Source organism: Antedon bifida, chromosome 4 (genome assembly GCF_963402885.1).
Source record: "Antedon bifida chromosome 4, ecAntBifi1.1, whole genome shotgun sequence".
Taxonomy (NCBI): domain Eukaryota; kingdom Metazoa; phylum Echinodermata; class Crinoidea; order Comatulida; family Antedonidae; genus Antedon; species Antedon bifida.
This window is the reverse complement of record NC_136229.1, coordinates 19,962,918-19,971,409: the sequence shown is the minus strand read 5'-3', so window position 1 is coordinate 19,971,409 and position 8,492 is coordinate 19,962,918. Positions and strand designations below refer to the sequence as shown.

The 8,492-nt window shown below is 29.5% G+C and overlaps 1 long non-coding RNA gene across 1 annotated transcript in view; it reads right to left on the bottom strand.

Annotated features, from left to right (window-relative positions):
* Positions 1 to 290: 290 nt before the first annotated feature.
* Positions 291 to 8,492, bottom strand: part of LOC144841018 (uncharacterized) — a 30,400-nt gene continuing 22,198 nt past the window's right edge. Inside the window, exon 3 of the long non-coding RNA XR_013611983.1 lies at positions 291 to 409. This is a non-coding gene — a long non-coding RNA (uncharacterized LOC144841018). The remainder of the gene's footprint in view (positions 410 to 8,492) is intronic.

Here is an 8,492-nt window from a genome sequence, read left to right as displayed (position 1 = left end):
AATATCTTTTTTTTAATCTTATAAATAATTCATTGATGTGACACAAATTGTCCTGTCAAAAGTGTGGTCAGTTTAAAACATGGCCAACCAAGCTCATATCCAGGAGGTTCGAAGGTTTGCCCTTTTAAACTACTGACCAGCAGAAGTGGCAATATTAATCTTTAGCATAGTTCAAGATGATTTTTTGTGGAAAAATCCTGCCTACAGGTTTTCCTACCATACTGGTGGCATGGCAGACCTGATATTGTAGAACATAACAAGAATGATTCATCAATCACTAACATTTTAGTTTGAGTGACTTAAAAAACACAATATTAACCAGCTCATTGCTATCATGGAGTAATAATACTCCATGTTGCTATCCACACCCCCTCAATAAAAATAATTTGTTTTACAGTACCTGTCTTAGCTGTATGCAGTGCCGTACAAAGGAAAATGCATCAATGGTTGATAGATTTGATATGAAAGAGAAGAAACAAAAATAATTAATAGATTATAAAAAAATAATTAAATAGATTTTTATTCAATTTCTTATGTTACCCAATTCCCTATGTGTAATTTCCCTAATGGTCAAAATTACTGCTGTTACTACATGTTTAAAAACTGCATATGTATATAATTTTATTTTATTTAAATGTAGATGTATGGTTGCTAATTGCATTAACAGGTTAACGAGTTAATAAAATAAAGTTACTGCAGTAACTGTAGTAAGATCATTTTGACATGTGGTTCCTATTTAACTAGGGGTACAAAGTGGTCTTACTACGTATGTAACTTAATTACAAAGGAAATCATGAATCATGTTTATATTGACAACAACAACTTCCAAATAAAAAAAAAACAGACTGGTGTGTAATGTCCTAACATACTTCCTAATTAAATTAATGATTCTTATAATTTTAATTAAATAAAACCTTGAAAACATTATTACAAAGATATGTGACTGAACATCAAGTTCAATACACTTTGATAGTAGAAAACTGGACACAATGTCATAAGCTCTATCTACACTATAAAACTTTATGTGGTGTGCCCATATATAGACATGATGGTGTCATATCACTACCATATTTGGGTATATCACTACCATATTTGGGCATATCACTACCATATTTGGGCACACACACCTTTTTTGCCAAACTAGTTTGATAGTGCAGAACATAGCTTATATCAAGTACTACTGATCATTTGCAAATACTACAAATTTGGCCCAATTATTGATGTACGGAAATGGAGATGAATACTACATACAGTACATACAAACTACGCAAAAGTATCATTCAACCTAAATTTATGGAAAACGTAAAGTAAACTCTGATATTGATGGTCAGATCAGGTTCGATAGAAACTTTCTATAAACGTTGACAGTCTGAAATCTATAAAACAGAAATTATAAATAAAGAGATTTAATTATCCAAATAATAATAATCATTTTAAAATATGTTTTTATTGTCTTAAGTATTTTTTTTATTTCATTACATAGCATATTCTTATAACTAATGGTTTCTTTGCAAATGTGTGTATACATAAAAAATGATTCATTTTTATAATGTACACATATCAAAATATCCCTTTTTAAAGAGGGTACAAACAGACCGATCCATTTTCATATTGTGTGCATAATTATAGACATATGGAATGATCCATTCAGTAAATGTGTGTCATTAAATAACACTTTAGAACTGATCGTTTCTGAAAATAGTAATGTTCGGAATTATCAAATCTTCTGAGACTAATAATGGTTCATTGTTTATGAATGTAATAATTAATTTGATAATTTCCAACGTATAGGTAGACTGTTGTCTGAAAAGATTACGTTATTAACTAGTAAATTCCTAATATTTCTTTAAATAGAAAGAGAGTACTGTAACTCCAACAACTGTGAGGCCATAATTGATTCTATGTTTCAACCTTTATTAGATCATTGTTAAGGATAACAAATATTGTGATATTTCTACAAGAACTGGCCAAAAATCGGATCTTTATCTATTTATAATATAGGCTATCAGTGAAACTTTTGGTTATATTGCTTTTATTCTACCTAGGCATATACCATTTAATCATCTTTTTAAAAATAACTTTAAAATACAAAAATATGTATGCATACATATTCTCAAGAAGACACAAGGCGGTGTATGAAATTGAGAATGATAAAGATAGTATTTGAACCATAAAGCATTGGGAGTCATAGGTGATTTACAGTGAAAATGATAAGATATTAGTTCAGTTCTGCACTTAATTTCAAAATATTTAGGCCCTTAGATCAGTATTTCATAATTGTGTACGTTTAATTATTAATAATTTTATGACAACTCCACACACGCCCTCTTCATTTGCCTAACAGAGTAAATTTCTTGGTAAAGCATGAATAGATGATTGAGTTAAAGTGGATATATTGTAAACAACATATCAATTTACATAGTAATATCACATAGGCATCTTTTTTACAATACATTATAATTAAAAAATTAATAATTAATTATAATTATCTTGAGTACTTTGGCAAGTATCCCCATATTGATAGATTAAGGGAAACATTTAATTACTTTAACCAAAATTACTCACTATTACTTGGGGCCTGCTTCTGTTGCTGTATTTTATTTGAAAATTGATTAAAAAATGTAATTTATATACCAACAAAACCATTTAAGTTGTTGTCGACTAAAACGCCATCATTCTCCAATAAGTGATGTGTTCAATCATTGTTTTAATTGTATTGTGGCAAAAAGTTGCCTAATGATAGCTAATTAAATGCTGTTACAACTATTAGGTGATTTTGACCATTATTTTGAAAATGTCATTTTATATTTACTACAACTTATCCCGTTTTTACTAATTTATTCGCATGATAGTTAACCGAGGCAATACATTTTCAAAACTACACAATACAGGATGTTGCATTACAAAGTATATTATTAATATTCTATTTTTATGGTGTGAGTGTGTGATATTGTGGCTTAAATATTTTCAATCCATTTCCAATTGATATAAAATTACAGTACTTTATTAAACTCTTAATTATGGTAATTACTCGTACTATGACCACCTTGGCAAGTGACCAAACATATTAGTCAGTATTACACCAATATTTTACTGCAGTTATTTACATTTACTACAGTTAAACAATAAGTTTTCAATTGTACAAACAGAATTGTGAACCAAATTCATGAAATAATAACAAAAAAATAACAACTGGAGGAACAAGCCTTGTTAATGAAGCTACAGTTATCAAAATTACTGCAGCTGGATTCTAAACCTTTATTTGCAGTTATCTACAGTTTCCTATTATTGTCATTTTACTTAGTATGTGAAAATTACCTTTGCCAAAGCAACATTCTGCTAAAGGTTCATTACAAATGTTTAGGAAATGGTAAACCCACAGAAGCATTTACTTTGAAAGAGGGTCAACCCCGGATTATTTATTTCGGGGAAATTGGAAATGAGGAGGTGGATATAAAAACAATTTGTCTACACACATATATCCTTCTTTTAACTTTGGTGTACATGACATTCTGTCAAATGACTCTTAAAAGTTGACCACATCCTTCCCGTAGTCATCTAATATGTCAGCAAAGTTGAACAACTTAATAATTATTCTAAAACTTCTAAACTATGTTGACGCTTCATGAATTATAACAATTAAAATAACAAATTAACTTGATCATTTAATTCTGGGATTTGTATGGTATACAGTAACAGACCCAGCAACTCCAAATATCTCTGTTCTTTTCCATCACTTATAGTAAAGATTTTCAGTTAAAATGTAAAATATAGGAGTATTTTAAATTAAATCTTGAACCACAAATAGAAAATGCAATAATTCATCAGTATGTAAACAATTTGACATAATATCAAATTAAATCAAGGCAACTTGACAAGATAAAATGTCAAAAAAGGTGCTTTTTGTTTTAAGCATTTTGTGAGGTTTTTTTTTCTCTTTTCTGGAGACAAATGTTTAAATATGTAACAAATTATAGAAATTAACTAAATTTACCAAATTCTAAGACATTTCTCTATGCTCTGTAAACCACCAATTACATACATTTTAATAGTATGACCTTTATTTGTTAGCAGATATACGACAAGGTTCATTAAAAATGTTCTGGAATCAGAACTGAGACGCCCTCCAGAAAAAAAATACTACATTAAAGTAGTCGCTTATAATTATCATCAACATGCTCATCTCCATTGTCTGGTGACATAGAAATGACCCAAAAGGTTTGATATCATTACATAATTTTTTGTCTTACCATATAGTGGTGACTGTCAGTGTTGGCATTTACTACTTTTTTACTGTTTCAAGATTATAAGTTAAATGCTATTGGTTTTTAGATCTTTGGTTTATAATCGTTTTAAACAAGCTTTGTTTTTCTATTTAAATTTAGAAGTTGTATAATGTGTTGCAGGCATTTAGTACTGTCATGTTTAGTTCATACCACTTGTTATTGGAAACTGTTTATATTGACATGGAACTCAGTTCACATTTAGTATAAACTATTTCTGTCTAGCAAGTACTAACATTCTTAGTATTTTTAATCATCACCTCAACTTTTTGATGGCGTTTATACATTAATGCATATATGTGTTTTTTAAAAAAACAAGGAAAGTGTTGATCTTTTTATTTCAGGTCAGACAGTTGGGTTAACGACTGAAAGGGTAAATAATCTTTTTTTTTAAATCATCCCACAGCAAACTAGCGAATTACAGAAAGAGAAACTCATGCTTTGTACACAAAGTATCATATGAGGTTTAGGTGTCACAAGATTTGAACCACAGAATTAGTAAGCAGGCAACCACCAAGCCATGGTTCCACTCCAAAGGGTCACAATTATATACAAGCAATAATGATTTATGTCACACTAGAATGTTTCCAGTATTTCTTGTGGGCAGGATGTATCTGCTGTTACAAGACCTAATATCATTCACCTTTTCTTGAATAAGACGGAAAGAATGGTTTTCCTATAGGCTATGTTTTTCTCATCTATCACTCCAATTTACTGCATTTCCAATTCTTTAATAAATTTATTCCATTATCTAAAGCATATCATTCTCCTAAGAGCTTGCTTGCTATTGGAAAATTTATCATTCTTATTTGTACAGATCTAGTCTACTGTTCTATTTTTAGTAAGTATATTTCGCTTCAGAATCAATCAATAACTCATTGATTATCAATTCATAAATTATAACCAGTTATTTTCAATGATTGATGTGATTGATTGATCTATTGAGAAGGTGATCAATTAATCAATTTAAATCAGTAATCTTCAAGCAATAGTATCTATTACAATTCTATTATGTATCATACAATTTAGGTAAGATCATCAGATCAGTTTTAAGAAATGTTCTATTGAACACAGAAGAATCGAACCAAGGACCTTGGGAATACAAGACAAACCTGTTAACCGCCACACTACTAAATTCATAATTATCTAATGTACTTTTAAAGTGAAGATATCATTATGATTCATCAACAATGTGCTTAGAATTGGGCACATGAGGACAATAATCTACACATTAACATTCTTCTCATTAACTTCTTAGCTCTGTGACCTAAAGTCAACTAACATTCTCCCAATATTTGTCGCTTGATCAGCTACTATGAACTGATTTTCATCAATTACAAGAAAATAGCCAAAGGTGGTTTGAGGCTTCAAACAAACTTCTTTTTGTTAATAAAGTGCCCTTTCGAACTAGAAGCAGAAGTGATGGTAAATGATGGTAAACTAGCTAATTTTTGTGAAAAATGAATCCTCTTTTAAAAACTCTGGTTAAGGGCTTGTAAAGAGTCACCTCTTTCACACACATTGCTACCCCATTTTAAAAGTTTGTATTTACTGAAAGCTATAGAACCATCACCAACACACAACATGTTGAGGCTACAATCAGTTTCAAACACTAAACAAATGTTTTCCATTATAACTCCTGATTTCTTGGATTGACTATAGGTATATATGTCACATATTCATACACTAGATTTCTCAGAATGAAGATGCTCAGAAGAGATTATGGATATGGTCACAATCAGAGCTTAGCCACGTTTGATTACTATTATTTTCCTGTTTGACAGCTGCTATAAGGTAAGGGAAATGTTTTAACCACATAATTGCTTCAGGCATTATAATATAATTATTATATATTCATCAGTTGTTAATAACAATTATTATGAGCACCATTAACAATTATTTTAATATCTGGTCCTAACTTAGAGCTGTGATATTCTGTTGACATGTTTTAAAAAGTAATGTCGTACATACCGCCAAAACATCAATAACATCATGGAGAACACCACTTTTTAAAACTGAAATGGATACGTGACTCTGCTCTTAACTAAAGAAAATTACAAATCTGAATCATCCACAAATGCTATGAAACTATTCAAACGTGCCTTAAAAATAAAATATTAACGAAATCCATAAAGTTCAAAGTAATATCGGGATATTATGGAAATGTTAGAATGTAATTAGTTATTACTATTGATCAATTTCTATATATGGTCAATATCTATTTTAGAATGATAGTGTATGCTGTTATTGTATAAGTTGACAGTATTTAAATAAATCATTTCCTTCATGAACGTGACCATCGTTACTGTCCATCAGAACATAAGCAACTGTTGACAGGTCAGTGTTATTAGTTTTGTTGATGAGTCTGGAAACTTGTGACAATGCCAAAATAAAATAGAATATATTTCCTGACAATATAAGATTAATAGTGACCAGAAAGTTATTTTGGCCATGTGACCAGAACAAAATGACCATTGGATTCTGCTTTAATATATGACATTAGACCTTCACACTTTTTTGGAAACAATCCTAAATTATAAAATAATAACAGAAATTCTCAGTATGGACAATTAGTGGTTTAAAAAGTTTCATATTAGATATGTTTGTGTTTTCTCATCACCTGTTAGACCTATCATGCCATTAATTGCCAACTGTACCATCTGACAATTGCATAAAATCATTAAATAAAATCCCTATTTCAGATATCGTTGAAGTAAGATAAGAAAATCAATGATTTATTATAGAATTATAGGACTCTTGTTTTTTCTGAAAATCAGATTAATTGGGCCATCCCAGTGGGGTCAAATTTCTGGGTGTAGTAATAATAATAAAGGAAAATTGAATTTTCTTACAAATATCTAAATGAAGAGCTATATGTTCCGTCATTCATTCACACTTCCAAAATGTCATATCTCTATTTGTTACTCAGTACAAAAAAAAAATAAATTGATACTATTTTTATTTTTAATATATTTAACCTTTATAAAAGACATATACAAAGATATGATTGATATGTTTTCGTAGAAAAAAAAAGTATCGTGAGAAAAAACGATAAAACAGAAAGATAAAACGTGCTCGAACCAATCAAAGTAACCGTGACCTATTTGGACCAAAAAACAAAAACATATTAAACATCCTAATAATTAATGACTCACACCAATTAAAGATAATCTAATTTTGAAATTTTTATCTAATTATTTGTCATTAATACTTAATATAGTAACAACATTGTGTCATGAACATTTAAGTTAGGATGTATGTGTCAGATGTAATCTGACTAAAACAGTTGGGACTCAAGCTGGTCAGTTTGCTAAGTCAAAAAGGGATGGGCAATTACTATTTATTTAGTGATTGTTGGCAAATGGTATAAAAGTAAGGAGGTTTTAGAAAGGAAATCCTGTACTTATGTAAACATAAACATATTAGAAGTTATAAGAAGTATATGTTAGAATGTATCAGATGTAATCTAACTAAAGAAAGATGGAACTGGGCTGGTCAGGGGTGATTATTATTTATTTTAAGTGGTTAATATTGGCTAATTTAAGGAGGGATTAGAAAGGAAATCTTATACTACATACTGTAAACTATCCGAAAAAATGAGTAAAGAAGTTAATTATAATATAAATTAGATTTAAACTGAATACACCAGAAAAATTTTATGACATCTGTTATGTTATGCAAATGAACAAAAATCTGTATAGCCAATCAACACTCACAAGGTACTGTTACTACTACTGTAAATTTATCATTTATAATAATAGATTTTTTGTACATTTAAAAGATGAACAAGCTAATTTTTTTTCAACAACGGAGAGAATGTCAACCTTTGACACATAACACTCCAGTAATTGATCAAAAGCTAATTGTTATTTGGATAAGCTGATGGATAATAAGATCTTGTGGTATACAGGTTTTAGTGATCTTTTAAGTGATAATCGGATTAATATTCCTTCAAGAGGAATACTATTTCCATTACCTGGGAATTAGAGAATAAATTAAACAACAACAATGAGAAATTTAAATTAGTCTCATTATTACCAAGTTTATGATGAAAGCTAAAAATAGATATTAAATTTATGACACAAAACTTACTGCAGTAGAATTGTTTTGATGAAGCGAATGTGTGGATGTAGATTCTCTTGATAAAGCTTATACATTATTCCTTTTATAAAGTGCAATCGGGTTTTGACATGGTTGCTAAGACAACCT